The sequence below is a fragment of the Glycine soja genome, chromosome 11 (genome assembly GCF_004193775.1).
Source record: "Glycine soja cultivar W05 chromosome 11, ASM419377v2, whole genome shotgun sequence".
Taxonomy (NCBI): domain Eukaryota; kingdom Viridiplantae; phylum Streptophyta; class Magnoliopsida; order Fabales; family Fabaceae; genus Glycine; species Glycine soja.
In genome coordinates, this window is record NC_041012.1 from 10034633 (window position 1) to 10051005 (window position 16373).

Sequence of the window (16373 nt, forward strand, 5' to 3'; positions counted from 1 at the left end):
TTACCTGTATTCACTTCGAGACCAATCTCTATTATCAATTCTTTGATGAGTGAAACTCTAAAGAATTCAAAAACTAGGTTTTTTTAGTTTGTGTCTAGTACACTTTGGTTTAGGCTATTTTTAATGTTAAAAAGATATGGATTTAAGCATTTCTTTTCAAAGAAAAAAGGAAATATTTTATTTAAAATAATTTCATTAATCTTTATCTTTATAAAAATAAAAATTATCTCATATCTTTTATTTTAAAAAGCTTACCGATATAAGATAAAAATAATTCACAATTAATCACATGACTAATTACGATAGTTAATCAAATTATCTGATCCTGATATGTAACAATATAATATTATTCTTATTTTATGGACAACATTCACATTTATAAAATAATACTCCCATTTTTTATATTAATTATATTCTTAGTGCTAGCAAAAAAATATAATAATATTCCACTAAAATATTTATTTTATTAAATTAAATTCTCTAATTTAATTATCAAATAAATCATTTTTTTGTAAAGATTAGAACACTCATTTGTGTGTGATCCCATTGGTTCAATACTAAACTAGTAATAAATTAACCATAATTGATTTACTAATTAAGGTAGGTGTTTAGTAACACTCATTAACGTCCGAATAACATGAACTAACATTTTACCTTCAAGAATCAATAGAAAAATAATGTAATATTTTCTTTCATCATTTATAGCTCAAGGTTAACTCTAGAGTATTGTATATTATCAAATTCTAATAAGCTAACACATTTAATCAATGAATGACTAAAATTTTTTGTTCTTTCATTCAATTGTCTTGACCAAAGTCTTAATTCTATCATAGAACTCAAACTCATTACCTAGAGTTGATAATTTTCTTCTTGATTAATCATTGATTCTACAAGTATTTAATCATATTTAATATTCATTCAATTAGTGTTCTAAAATATTAGGTGTTTGAAATTAAAATATAACAAATAATTTTTTAATTACTATGATATTATTAAGTCAAAGGAGACTATTATATTTCGTCTTGAGAACTTCCTATTAATATGTCAAGCTAATATTACATATATAGATTTATTTGAATTATTAATGTTATTCATAATAATTCTACGATTAAGAAAAAATTAAATTAAAATTATAAAAAATTTATTTGTTATTATCATTATCTTTATCATTGATAATTTTCTTTTACCTTTATCCCATCATGATTAATAATTAAACATAAGCGATATTAAAAAGAAAAGAAAGAGTAAAGGAAACCCCTTTATGTTTTCCTTTTACCCGATGACAGTGGCACATGGATGTTGAGAGGAAATTAAACAATAGTTTACGTGGGCAAGACAATGGCACTTTGTTTAAACAATCGCCCTACAAAAGTCTTTCAGTCTCACTCAAAGAGATTTTGTCTTTTAGTTTAGCAACAGTGCTTTGCAATGTGCAAAAAGATATGGGGCATCATGCTGTGATTAACTTACAGTACAAAAGCATATTATATTTTAATAGGCAGTTACCTGTGTGTTACTATATTATAACTGGGGAAGTCCGTGTCTCTCTAAACTTTATAAATAAATAAACAAAAAATAGAATATAAATATAGAAATAGCGGGAAGTTACACTAGATTAGCAAAAAAATAATTAAAAAAGTAATTTAAAGATAAAATTATTCAATGAAATATAAACAACAAATGAAGATATTTCATTTATTATTAGTATAGATAACATACAGTATAATATTTTGTGCGGTTTACCTCAACTCCGGCACAATTTTATGGGATAGCACGTGCCTTGTCACCTAGTTTTGCGGCTAAAAATAATTTTGAAAGGTTAAATTATTTATTCATTCTCTTATTTTTAATTTAACCCTTCAGTTAAGATATTAAAATGGAAAATTAAAAATATTAATAAAAGATGTAATATTTAGTATATGGAATATTTAAATTTTATTTTTAGTGGGTATATATTTTTATAATAAATATCTTAATATTTAAAGACGCGTGTTAGTATTTTTATAATAAATATCTTAATATTTAATGAGGCGTGTTATTATTTTTTTTTATTATATCTATGTTTTATTCTTAATTTAAATTATCCTCTTATTTTTTTCCATTAAAAAATATCGCGAAATATTGTTTAAACATTGACATTCAGAGGGTTTTTTAAGATGTACCGAAAAAGAGGATTTTATTCCATATACATCACATTTTTTTTTTACTGAATATCACATTTGCTATCATTACTATAAATTATATATTATATATTATTCAGTTTCAAAAACTATAAATCTCAAATTACGTTACTTTGTATATAGAAAGTTGTTTAAAGGAAAACTTGAACCGTCTAATGGATGTTACATTATTCGAACAGGATTTTGTTTTTGGCAAAAAATGTATATGTGTGGTTTCTAAAAAAATTTAATCAGTATAAAAAAGAAACAACATATGAAACAATTTAACAAGCATAATTTTAAAAAATTTCTAAAGAAACTACGTACTGTAAAATTAAGAATATACCTAAACCAAATCGTGTTTTTATTAGTTTTAATTTGTAAACAGGTGAGTTATATCAATTATACCAAATTACCAATGAACACATTTAAAAAATAGTTTTTTCTTTTCTTCTGAAGACATTTAAAAAAATAGTTAAAACCTAGATAATCATATATCGAACAATATAAGATATTGGCATTATTTTATTTCTTAACCATATATTTTGTTCAAGAAAATTTAAATATAACATTTATTATAGAGAAACTAGTCATAATTGATAGTGTGGTTTATTAAATGATTTTTAAACTTCTTTAAAAAAAATTAAAACTATATTCTCAAGTTTTATTACATGACTATTTAAAGGAAAAGCATGGCAGGTGGGTTTGGGTATTTAATAATATAAAAGTGGGTCTCACTCGAAGTTGAGATCCACAATCACAAGTAACTTTATTTAAATTGCAATAATTAATTAATATAACTTTACTAAAAATAAATTCTATCATGTTAATCGGTATATATTGAGAGATAGTTTGTTTAAATTTGCAATATTTAGAATGTAATGAATTTTATGTTTTCAATGAAGTTTTTTTTCCTTCATATATATAATAACTTGAATCTGAATTAATCTTAATCAAAAGAAAAAGTTTAATGACTACGTAATATACATATAATTAATTTTTAAGATATTTATGTTACTCGTTAATAAATTTATTATATATGATGCGTGAATATCTTAATCAAAAGAATGAATTTAATAATTATTCATTACTCATGTAAATTATTTTTATTATATATGATAGTTTCTGATCGGAAGATAATATTAGTTTTTTTATGAAAGTAGATATGATGAATCTTATATAATTAATAATGGTTACATTATAATAAAGGTTGTAGATTTTTTTATATTTATAATACTGTTTGTTTATGCGATTAATCGTCATCTTAAAAAGGAACTTTTTTTTTCCCTGTTGATCAGGAGTTTCATGCCGTAGGGTTATCGGCTGTCGTGATTAATTTTTTATTTTAAGTCCTAATCACATACATACACAAAAAGATTCAACCGATTATTTATTGTATCTTAATTAATAAAGAATAGATCATTATCCGTTTAGGAAAAAAAATATTCAGATAAGACATCCTTTCAAGTAACTGTTAATCAATGCAACAAAAGAAAATTAGGCTTGTATCCATCGCTGTGAGGCATTTTTCTTTTTCCTTTTTTAATTTACATACATGGCGTTGTATTTTGTGGGAAACAAAATATATTCAAATTTACACTTCCGTTGTAAATATATACCATTTTTTTTACCGCGAAATGACTAAAAATAATGGAGATATATTATTTCAGCCAGTATATTAGATGTATACTTCTGTTAGATGTATACATGTAATAGTTAGTGGATTTGCTATAAGAAAAAAAAAAACAGTTGGTGGATTTTTTTATGGAAATTGTTTTTATCATAGTAACTATTGGAATTGGAATTTAGGTCTCTGAGTATATAAGTTGAGTATTGAGTATTGACGCATCAACATGAAAGAAGCCCCAATCTCCTTTTAGTTAGGGTGTACTTGCAGAGATATTAGTGTCCAAGTCATTCGATATAGTAACAGCATTGAAACATGGAGTATGTGTAGCTGCTTGACGGAATATTTATATAGATTATAGGATACAAATAGACAATATTATGCTAGAGCAACTCTATTTTAAAGTTGCTACAGTTGATTCTTAAAAGTGAAATGAAAACATCTTGGGAGTAAATGAGTTTTATAAAATTCTTATAATTGTTTATGAGCAATACAATCAAGGTTGCCTATCCATTATTATAAAGTTAAAATAAGAGTTTTTGTGTGAGTAGAAAGATAAAATGATGTTACTAAAAATAAGTTAACAACTCAGGTTGTGTTTGAGTATTTGAGCAAAAATTAGTAAGTGTTTTTAATTTCTATGCAAAAATAAGAGACAAACTAAAATAGAGTTAAAAAATTAAATTAAGATCTTACTTACACTAGAGATAGAGATGCTCTTAGGTGATTTTATTGTGAGCTTGTCACTTTTATTAAGAAGAAAATCCGTTGCATGATACAACAATCAGGGACGAACTTACCGGGCAAGGATTGCGAGCTTGTACACGTTTCCTCTACTAGACATGGTAATGGAGCGGGGGCGAGGACGGATATTATCTTCCCACTTCGTGACCTGACTCCTTCAACATGTTTCCATATTTGTACTCGATATTCAACGGGTTAAAATTTATTATCACATTCTGGTCCCTTTTGGGTATCGGGTATTTCCAACCTCATCCTATACTTGATTCAAATTGAAAAAATATTTTTTTTTTGTAAATAAAATATTAAAAATTTGATTTTAGAAAAAAATAAATTGATTGTTAAACATTTATTTTTAACTACTTATATATTAATAAATTTATTATAATGCATGTGTCTACAAAAATCATTAAAAAAAATATTAAATTATGTAAAAAATTTAAAATAAAATTAACTAGTAATAAAAATTCTAAGCCTTTTGATTAAATTATGCAAAAATTCTAACATTTTTAAGTGGCGAGACGGGTCTAGGTTCGGGGTTGGGGCGGATGTAGTAATCTCATACCCGTACTCGTATCCGACTTTTGGTTATCGGGAAAAACCCGAAACCAAACCCATACTCGGTCAAGTCGGGTATTACCCATCAAAGTTGGGACGGTTTCGGACGGGTACCCACGGGTACGGATTTTCTTGCCATGTCTATTCTCTACCTATTACTTCATGCAGTCTTGCTTTTTCAATTGTCACCCCTCCTTTATTTTTCACACGCCCTTGCTTTGTGAATTTCTTCACTTACGCTAACACCTGAACCTTCTAACTTTACTTTGGTGCAATTTCTTTAGGCAAACTACGAAGTTTAAGACTTTTTTTTCAGATTTCATATTGTACTTATCAAATTTTCTTCTTTTATCATTCTTAAATTTTGGTTGAATTTGTCCTATATTTAACATTGTGAGAGCCTATATGTAGTTTTTGTTTGGAGATAAATAAGGTAATATTAATTTTTTTTCCTAATTCTTGTGTCCACCTGAGTTAATTTGATAGTTAATTTTGACTAATAATAATAATAATTTTTTCACTTTATTATTGATTTTAATGAAACAACGAAAAAATTAACATCTTTGTAATTTTTTATTAACAGAAGTCAAAAGAAGAAGATTTCAAGCACTTTAGATGAAATTGATTAAAAATCTGAAAGAAAAAGCATTGAAGAAGGAGTGAATAACTTGTTTAGCGCACAATCCAGACTCAGTGCATACTTTCGCTTAGCGGGCAAATTCAGACTTAGCACGTAATTTCGCTTAGCGTGCAACTCAGACTTAGTGCGAGAAGGCCCACAAGGAAGTCCAGATGCGCGCTTAGCCCGAGGTCAATGTAAAAAGTAAGCTTAGGCATATACATGGAGTAGGAAGCAGAAGGAACTAAATCGAGCTATCAAAAGCCTGGGTTTATCCCTTAGGGGAAACCATTTTTCTTAGTCATTCCCATTTTTCTTACTACTAGTCATCCAACCATTTCTTCTGTTAGTCTCTGAAGTGTAAAATCCCTCATGGTTATGAGAGGCTAAACCTCTTTTGTTGGGAGTCTAGAGACCAAACTCTTGTAATGTAATTTTTTCCTATTGTTTCTATTATTTTTCTCTGTACTTTTCTGTTATTATGGCCTGATGACACATATAATGTTAGAAGGTAACACATTGAAAAATGGTTATTTTCTATAGAACTTGAGAAGGGTATCTGAATAAATTCGTTGCTAGAAATAGATTGACGTTTATTTTGTCCAAGAATTTTTACATTTCTTATCTTAATGCGGTTTGTTATTTTATCTCTATAAAGAAATTTGAGGAAAAATGATAAATAAACTAGGTCCTTCATGCAGGAAACCAAAAATAGGGTAATTTAGTAGTTGTAGGTGAAAATAAGGATTTCATTAATAAGAGAAAATCCACTACAATAAATTATAAGTAGTTTTGGTATATTAGACCCCAATATGATAATATTATGATTTCATCTTTTTGTATTAAATTGTTGTTTTATCTTTTTCTTTGTCTTACTCTAAATTTCACATTTCTAATCCTTTATATTTTCTTCTTCTATTTTTTCTCATTGTTTAATAATTGGGTTTGCATCACTTAAGTATAACTAAAGTCCATGTAGATTCGACACTTGAATTTTCATTTTAATCTTTACTACTTCTGATAAAATTGGTACATTTGCCAACTAAAAAATAGATTTAAGATAAACATATTAATGAAACTCTAATTTTAGTTTAGACATTATTTTATATTTGTTTTACATTCAAAATTCATTATTTGTTTTTCTTGTTGATATATGGTCTTGTAGATATTTTTTTTAATGTTCAGAAATTATAACATATATTTTTTACATACATTCAAAATGTATATGGTGTTTAATTTAGAATTTTTTAAGTATTTTTTTAACAGTCATAATTAAGAGATGATTTTCAATTATAAAAATTATTAAAAATAGGCTAAAAAAATAAGATGAAAGATACATTTTTAATAAATTATTTGATTACACAGAAAGAATGATTATTTAAAAATGATACATATTATATTATTGATGAATTTTATGATATGAGAAATGTGTGCATACCACTTAAATAAAAAGTTTAATACATTTAAATTGTTAGTTTATTATAATTTTTTTAATCCCCTTTGATCCACTTCTGGATTTCTCCCTGAAAACAATGTCTTTCATATTAATTATGTTTGTAGGAGCTACATGATTGATTGCGGTGATTCTGTGATTTATGGAATTGATAATTAAGCGACCATTATCTTTGGAGATTGTCGTTCACGAGGGTAAGTTGAGTACTTGATTGGCGTAGGGAGTGAGCCGATCAACTCGTCGATGCCCAAGTAGTATTGCTTGATCGTATTACAATTTTAGAATATCAAACTTATTTCACATAGGGGTAATCTATCTTGTTCATATCTAACCTAAAATTGTGGTTGGACCATTTTTTTAAACCCAAATTCGAACAAAAATATATGATCCAAATTTTTAATATAATATGTTAATTTTAACATTATATATGATTAAATTTTAGAATAAAAGAAATGCAAAACTTAAATTAAGATATATTTAAAAATGTACAATATCATTATAAACATAATATAATGCTATAAAAAATATTAACAATTAAATAAATGTTTTAGTATTAATACAAATTATTCAAATAAACTTATACTTTTTAAGGAAATATTAGATAGTAAACTAGTTTGAAATAATCCGGAGCCTGAATCGAATTATGTCCTAAAAATTACACCGGGTTTGACTATGCGTGATTTCAACGAGATTTGCTTATATTTTTCTTAGTGAACCTGGGGCATTTTGAGTGGGACGTAAAGATTAATCCTTAACAGAAAAATTCAAGAATTTTCGTAGCAAAATTATAATTTTGTTTAGAATCTAATTTAAATATATTGATGTTATAAAAAAATTATAATGTTAATTAATAATAAATTACCATATATAAGATAAAATTATCGAGTTTTATAATAATTATTTTTAAATATATATTTATAATAATGTATAATAATTGAGAATGTTTTTTATATTAATGTATAATTAATTGACTAGGAAGGAAGTTTTGAGGTGATTCTTTCGTTTGATCATTAGTATTTATGTGAATACATTGATACCTTACATGAGTGTGTCAATTCTTTGGGTTTAATTAACTTAAAATATGATTTTGAATTAATTGTAATTTTGATCTCTTAATATTTTAATTTTATGATTTTGACCCTTTTAATTTTTTATTGTAACATTTATTCTCTTTAATTTTATAAATTTGTGATTTTGCTCTCAAAATTGGTTATTAACTAATAATTGTAATTATTAGAGATATTAAAATAATTATAAATCAAATAAAAATTATTAATCATTATTTTTTTTAATGAGAAACTATTAATCCTAATGTGGTGTTTTGTCTTTGGAGTCACATGAGACACTAGATGTAGAATATGTGTTTGCGGAGAAGAGAAGAAATACAATATTGTAGAAAATTATGATTTATAATTTTATTTTTTATTTTTTAATAATTAATGGTTTTGATTATTTATAATTAAATTAATAATTCAATTAATTATAATTATTAATTAATAATGTATCGAAAGGATCAAAATCATTAATTTATAAGATTAGCGGATCAAATGTTAGAATTAAAATCTAGGAGAATCAAAATTATGAATTTGAGAAATTAAAAGGATCCAAATTATAATTTAGCTAGCATTTTTTTATATGAAAAATTAAACTTCCTTTTTTAAATTTGTAGCATTTATAGTCCAAAAATAAGTAATAACCTTTTTTTCTTCTTTTTGAACATAGTTGTATTTCTTTTTTGGTATTTGGTGAAAAAGTACAAATGTTCATTAATTTATTGAATTAGAGATTACTTGTAATGTGTGATTATCACTCAACAAAATGACTTTTGTACATGATGGGATCGAGTAGTATATCTTGGAGGTAAGCTTAATTATTTATATTTTGAACATTCATTTATTTATATGCCAAAAAAAAAAAACACGTATTATAATGAGTGAACCGATCATTTAGGGATACTTTTTTCCTAAATTATAATGGGTGAAACGATCATTTAGGGCTACTTTTTTTCTAAATTATCAATTGGGCAAATTTTAAATAAATACTCAGAAAGGAATAACTTGTAAGATATATTATGATTTTTAAATTCAAAGTCTTAAATCATTTTACGACCTTTATATTTTTTTAATGAAATCTTAAATAATTTTATTTAAATTAATATTTCATTCTTAGTTTTATTTAATATTTTTATATATTATTTTATTTGACATTTCTTATATTTTTTATATTGTTTTTATTTATATTTTCTATATTTTTTATATTGTATTATTTAATATATTTTTTTACTTTTTTATATTTTATTTAATATTTTCTATATTTTTTCCTAATATTAAAGATTTTTTTCCCTAATTGTAATGCATTCCAACGAGTTTCACTTTAAAGTTGTAGATATAATCACAACTTCAATTTATTAGTGTTTCATTTATATAAAATATATTAAATAGAATAATATACAAAAAATATAAAAAATATTAAATAAAAGAATATATAAAAGAGTAAATTACACTCGCATTCCTGTGTTTTTTTCAAATTACACATGATACTCTTCCCTTTTTTTATATTACGTTTACAATATCAATTGAAATATGTGAGCAAACGAAATTGTCCTAACATCTTTATTACACTCGCTCCCTTATGTTTTTTTCAAATTTCACCTGATACCCTTCCTGTTTTTACATCACTTTTACCCCTTTTGTTAACGTTAATTGGAATATGTGAAGAGACGAAATTGTTATAACATCTTTATTAAATACTCTAACAAATTAACAATTGACCTTGTGAATGAACATTTCTTAAGACAATAATAATTTTTCCTTTAATAGTTGACTTTTATTTTATTATTGCTAACACTTAAAGAATATGCACCTCTTGATTGAGACATTATATCAAATACCTAGTCATAAAAAATAAATATTTCAAAAAAATAAGTTAAAAACACGAATGTAGGATCAAAACACTAAAATTTGAAACAAATGACTATATCAATCAATAGACATTGCTACGAACACGTCTAACAAAAACACAGTAATGGAAGAACCCAAAACGCACAAAAAAGAAATTGAATTCAAAAAAAGAAGAAGAGAGAATGGTGTTAACACATGCATATCAATAAGATAAGTTCACATCTAATTACAGAAAAAAGAAGGAAGAATGTTAAAATATTTTTAGGTTGAAAATTATGTCATATCTTTTAGACATAAATTTTCATTAAAAATCATGTGACCAACATGTGTTTAGCTTCTGTTAAATTATTAAACGGTGTTTAGGAAGAATGTGTTTGGATGTAATGTGAATTGTGAACTAAACATTTAAAAGTATTTTTGTAGGGGGCAAAAAAGAGGGATATCAAATACAATTTGAAAAAAATACAAGGAGTGTAAGTGTGAGAAAAAATATACGAATATTTTAAACATAAATTTTTATTAAAAGTCATGTGACTAATATATTTTTTTTTTCTGTTAAAAAAATCCAACTATAATATGAATTAAATAATTAAAAAATATTTTTAGAATGAAAAAAATATCAGATATAATTTAAAAACAAATCAAAAAGTGTTAATATAATACTCCATATAAAAAAATTAAATAAAACTAAAAATAATATACAAAATCATATATATTTTTTATAATGATTAGGCCCTTTATTGATTGATTGATGGAGAACGGGAGATCCTGATCCGTAGAGTACCCCCTACCTTGCTTCATTTTCTATTGTTCGTCGTTTCCCCCTCCGTTTCACGTACACCCTACGTAAGAATCAACAACTTTAATATTTTTTCCCAGTAATTTTTATTTTTGTTTTTGGTTTCTATAAATTTATTATTTATTATTTTTAATTTTAGTTTAATGTTTTTTCAAATTTTGATTCTTATAAGTTTTTTTTTAATTTTTAATTCTTACAAGTTTGTGTTTTTAATATTTTAATTCCTTTAAAATTTTAATTTTTTTATTTATAATTCTCATAAGTTCGTATTTATAAGAATTAAAATTTAAAAAATATAAATTTATTAGAACTAAAAGAATACAAAATATTTTATAGGAACCAAACTTAAAAAATACAAACTTACACAAATAATAAACATATTTAATCCTAAATTTTTATTTTATTAATAAAATCAGTACGATTTTAAAGTAGATTTTACAATAAATTAAATTTTATAATTTTAATTAATTCTGATAAATAAAATATTTTTTCAATGTTAAACAACTCTTTATATATATATATATATATATATATATATATATAAAGAGTATTTATATATTTATATATTTTAAATGATAAAAGAAACCTATACTAAAACAAGATGCAAATACAAATATAATTAGTATTTGTATTTATATATTTTAAATATATGTTTCTTATTTTTTATTATAATATTAATGATACAGTTTTTCTTGTGGGTTTTGACAAATGTACAAATAACGATATAATTAAAAGGGGATAACTAATCCTTTTTAAAAGGATAGATAATTAGAAATTAAAAAAGTTCTTGAAAATGACAAATAAGAAAACAAATAGAGTATTAATTAATAATTTAAATAAAAACATTATATTTTATGCAATACAAATTATTATTATTATTATTATTATTATTCAATACAGCTAATATTAGTATATAAGAATTAATTAAATTCCGGTAAAAAAGAATTAATTAATTGATGCACCGAGAAAAATACTACTAGTAATTAAGAATTGATTTCGCGGTCACGTTCTGCTGTCAGATTTCTGCATCTATCTGTCTCGACCCCACAGCATTTACATTTATGAAGCCAAACCTAGCTAACTACTACCTTTATTATGACACTGAATCGTCTGGTCCCATTTTCGTTGCACTGAGTGTGAGACATCTACATTGACATTTGAATTAATCCGATTCTGTGAATGTTCCCAAAACAATGGAATCTCTATCAAGCCCAGCACAATCATATGAAATATGAAAGCTGCCACAGGAAGAAAAAATAAGGCAACCAAGTATGACATTTGTTATCAATAATTGGTCAACCGAATATGATATTTGTTAATTGAGTAATTTTGTATTTTTATCTTATTTTATAAGGAAACGAAACTTGCTCAAACTGTTTGTACAAGAGATTAATTTAATCACACAAGTTAAGCTTAAATTATTAAGTTATTATGTTAATCAATTTTCTTCTTTAGCCACATCTTCACAATCTTTTAATTCCCAACCTCTAGTAGATGGATGATTAAAGCATCAGCAAGGGAGTCTGTATAGCATGGAATGCCCTACAATCCTTCCCTTTGCAAGATGGTGCAATTTGTAGCGTCGAGTGTGTGTAAACTGTATACTGTAATGTAATGCTTCGGAGATTGTTGAATTTCCATCTATGTTGTCGTTAGGGAATTTCTATTCCTTCCATGCAAATTACTCTTGGTTTCTATTAAGGAGTTAATTTTTATTTTTATTCCAAAATTATCTTTCCCACGAATTTCATTGAATAAAATATACAATAGAATCATGATTTCTTTGTTATACAATTTTTGTATCTTCTATTATAACATAATCGTGATTTTGTAATATATAATTTTTTCTTTAAATATAACCATTTTATAAGAAGATGGTGCGATAAAATTACACAACAAAAACGTGTTTTCGAGCACAAAATTCAAAATAGAAACACATTTTTATTGTATAATTTTTTCAAGCTCATTTTTTATATAACGGAAATGTGTTTCGATTTAAGTATTTTTTCACAAAAAATTAAGTTACCTTTCTTACTTCAATTAATTTTGATACAACTTATATTTAATTATGACACATTACCTTTGTTAATAGTAATGAAATTCATTGTTATATTTTTTTATCTTTTTATTTAAATTTTAATTAATGATGACATAAATTACTCTAATCAAAATAATATTATGAATTGATTTGATTACGACCAATAAAAGTAATTCTTATAATAAGTGATTATCTTTATAAATGGTAATTTGTATCCAATTAATTAAAAAGGTATTGGCTACTATTAAAAATGATAAATTATATCACAATTAATTTGATTACTTTAATAAAGGTAACTTGCATTTATAATTAATAAAAAAATTGTGAAAAAACACAACAAAAATATAATTTCATTGTGTTTTTTTAAAACAAAAAAATATTTAATGAAAATATAATTCCATTGCATATTTATTTTTTCTGTCTTAACAAAGATTATAATAAAATTGTGTTTCTATTGTATATTTATTTTTTATTTTAAAAATATAAAACAAAAATGTGATTTTGTTATATATATATATATATCAACAAATATCACCACAAAATTGTGTTCCGATTGTAGATTTAACACGGAATGAGGAGAAGGAGAGCACAGGTATGAGGAAGGGAAAAAGAAAAAAGGATGAAGTGTTTGAACAGCCAAATAAAATGGTCTTTTTCACGGATTTTAAAATTTTACGGGGGACCAAAAATGATGTTTATAGGGAACAATAGTAACTTTCTTGTTCTTAATAACTTTCTCTCTAATAGGAACAAAACGGTTTTATTGCTCTTGTGGCTGGCCTTCATTGTTGACTCGAGCCCATTAAGGATTAATTTGAAATTACAATTTAATCTTAAATTTATCGGCCTTGCTGATGAGTTTTATAAAAATATTCAAAAATAATTTATTAATTTTTTTAAAATATCTTAATAATACAGTATTATATATTTCTGTCTTTTTAATACTTTTTTTACTATAATAATTTTTTTGTTCATTTTTTAATTTTCTTAATTAGTATTATGAGAATAGTTATTAACATTCTCTTTATTTTAGGTTCAATTATTTTTTAAAAGGTATAATTAAATCCCTTATTTTAAAAAGAATATTGATAGTTCTTCGTATAACAGAGTAGTACTTTTACAACGGAGATATTGGGCTTAACAATTTATGTGGAACAGAGACCCCTTAATTGTCCCTTTGATATTGGGCTTGGGTTCAATGCTTCTGTACTTTTACAACGGCTAAAATTTCTTGCACTTCCATTAATTACTACCAAGTATAATGACGTTGTGAGCTAAAACTTCTAGACGTTGTGGCCACAAATAATTTTTTAATCATACAAATAAGTATTAAAAAATACTACATTATATGTAAGAGATGGACTAAACATATAATTAAGTTTTAGATTTATTTTTACGTTCACACTTGTGTAAGTTGTACGCTGAGTCCCTTCTGAATTCTGATGACTCCAAACTGCAAACAGAAGGAGCGAATACTGTTATCAGGAACATGGAGACAAACTAATTTTCCTTTAAACACGGATCCATCCCTAAAAACGCAAAGCTAGCTAGCAAGCATTTTTGAAGTTTCCTACGTCTTTCGGTAATTAAATATGTTGACCAAAAGATTGGCTTAAATAGTAGGATCTGCATTTGTTTACTAATTAAATTTTATGTGCCATTCCTAGAAGGTCAGGTATTATTCCATTTTAACCATTAATTAAGAAATGGCATGATCCTTGATTGTTTAGTCCATCTAATTAAGCTAAGTTCAAACTTGAGAAGCTCTCGTGTAAATCTTAATCTGCTTTTAAAATTATTTTAATTTGTTAAAACATAGGGGGAAAAGGTATGCGTGTCGCCTATCTTTTAGGGATCGAAAACTTGTTTAATGTTTGTCATCTTTTTAAAGTGATAAATTAAGAGTTCCTTTTTTCCAAAGGAAGAATATAGAAGAACATGGAGAAAAAGTTTTTATGGGAAATTAATTGCTGGTCGGATTCTTCCTCAATAATACAAAACAAGAGAAATAAAATATTCGATTACATATGTACACTTGCATGTAGATGCCAAAATTTAGACAAGTTAGAGAGTTTTGGTTCAAATGCATTTCTTGAATTTCAGTTTTGCATTTGGATTTGGAATAATTAATTATTAAAAATTGTTATTAATATGCAATCTAATTAAACTCACGTCAATCTTGCTCATTGATTAACCATGTGTGTTTATACAATTCGTATTTCAGTTTGTGTACTGTATATCTTGAATATTTATTATCTATAGTTAAAATTGATAATAAAAGTATATTTTGGAAATAGAAATTATACTATAATTAAAATTCATATGTATTTATTGGAGAATTTTTAGGTATATTTTTTAAAATAATTATTATAAGAGTAAAAAGAAAAAAATCATGTGTGACAATTTATGATGATGTGATAAACTATCACGCACTTAAGCCTTTAACATCCCATGCATGACTTCTCCCATGTAGTCCTCCTCAGTTGGTTACCAATCGAAGGTGCACAACGTGTAATCCTCCTAAAACTATAATGATCACCCAAAAAATACTATTACAAAACACTCATAATAACAATTAACTAATTGGATGTTAAAGGCTTAAGTTACAAATTTTAAAAAAAGTAGCTTAGGTTACCGTTACAAACCGAGGGGAGACCGTGTGAATAAGAATTCGAAGGATAAATCTGTGAGGAAAAATTATACTTATCTCAGTTGAATACTTTTTGGAGTAAGTCTTTTAAATCCTAGGTGTGATTGGAATAATAACAAATTTGTACAATTTTGTTAATATAAGAATATTGAAAGAGATAAGAAGATAAAAGTGAGATAAGTTAAAAAGGATCGGAGTAGGATTTGCGAAAAGATGTAGCATTTGAGTTATGTTGAAGCAGTGAGCGAGTCGACACTAACACTTGTATGTTTTGAGCTTGAGAGATCATTAGTGGATGAGAGGAAAAGAATTGTCAACAGATGACTTTTTGCCAATTAAACTACAAGCTTAAAGGGAACAATAGCGCTTTGGTGGCAGAGTTTAAGGGCCAACAAATTATGACCAACAGTTATTTAAAAGATATTCAAAATCGCAAGATACCCGCTCACGCATATTTACTTATTGTAAATGTGGCACATTGCATTTTGAATGTAATGGTAATGTGCAACCTAGAACATGTGGTAATAGAATAAGCTTTTAGGCAGATTCTTTTTCTGTCTATATATGATTATGAATACTAGTTAATTATTATATATGTAAACAGAAAAGGGGCAGCTAACTATAGTAAATATTCAAAATCCTACATAGAATTCGAAGATCAAGGTTCTATTCTAATCATGTAATGGAGTACACTAACAAAATTATTACTTGACTATACTTGTGTGTCTCAGCTCATGCATGTTTACTTTTATTTTGTTTCAATTTGTTTTGCTATTGTACTTTTGTAAGTTACTGCTAATTTTGTTATCTACTGTAATGCCAATCTTGT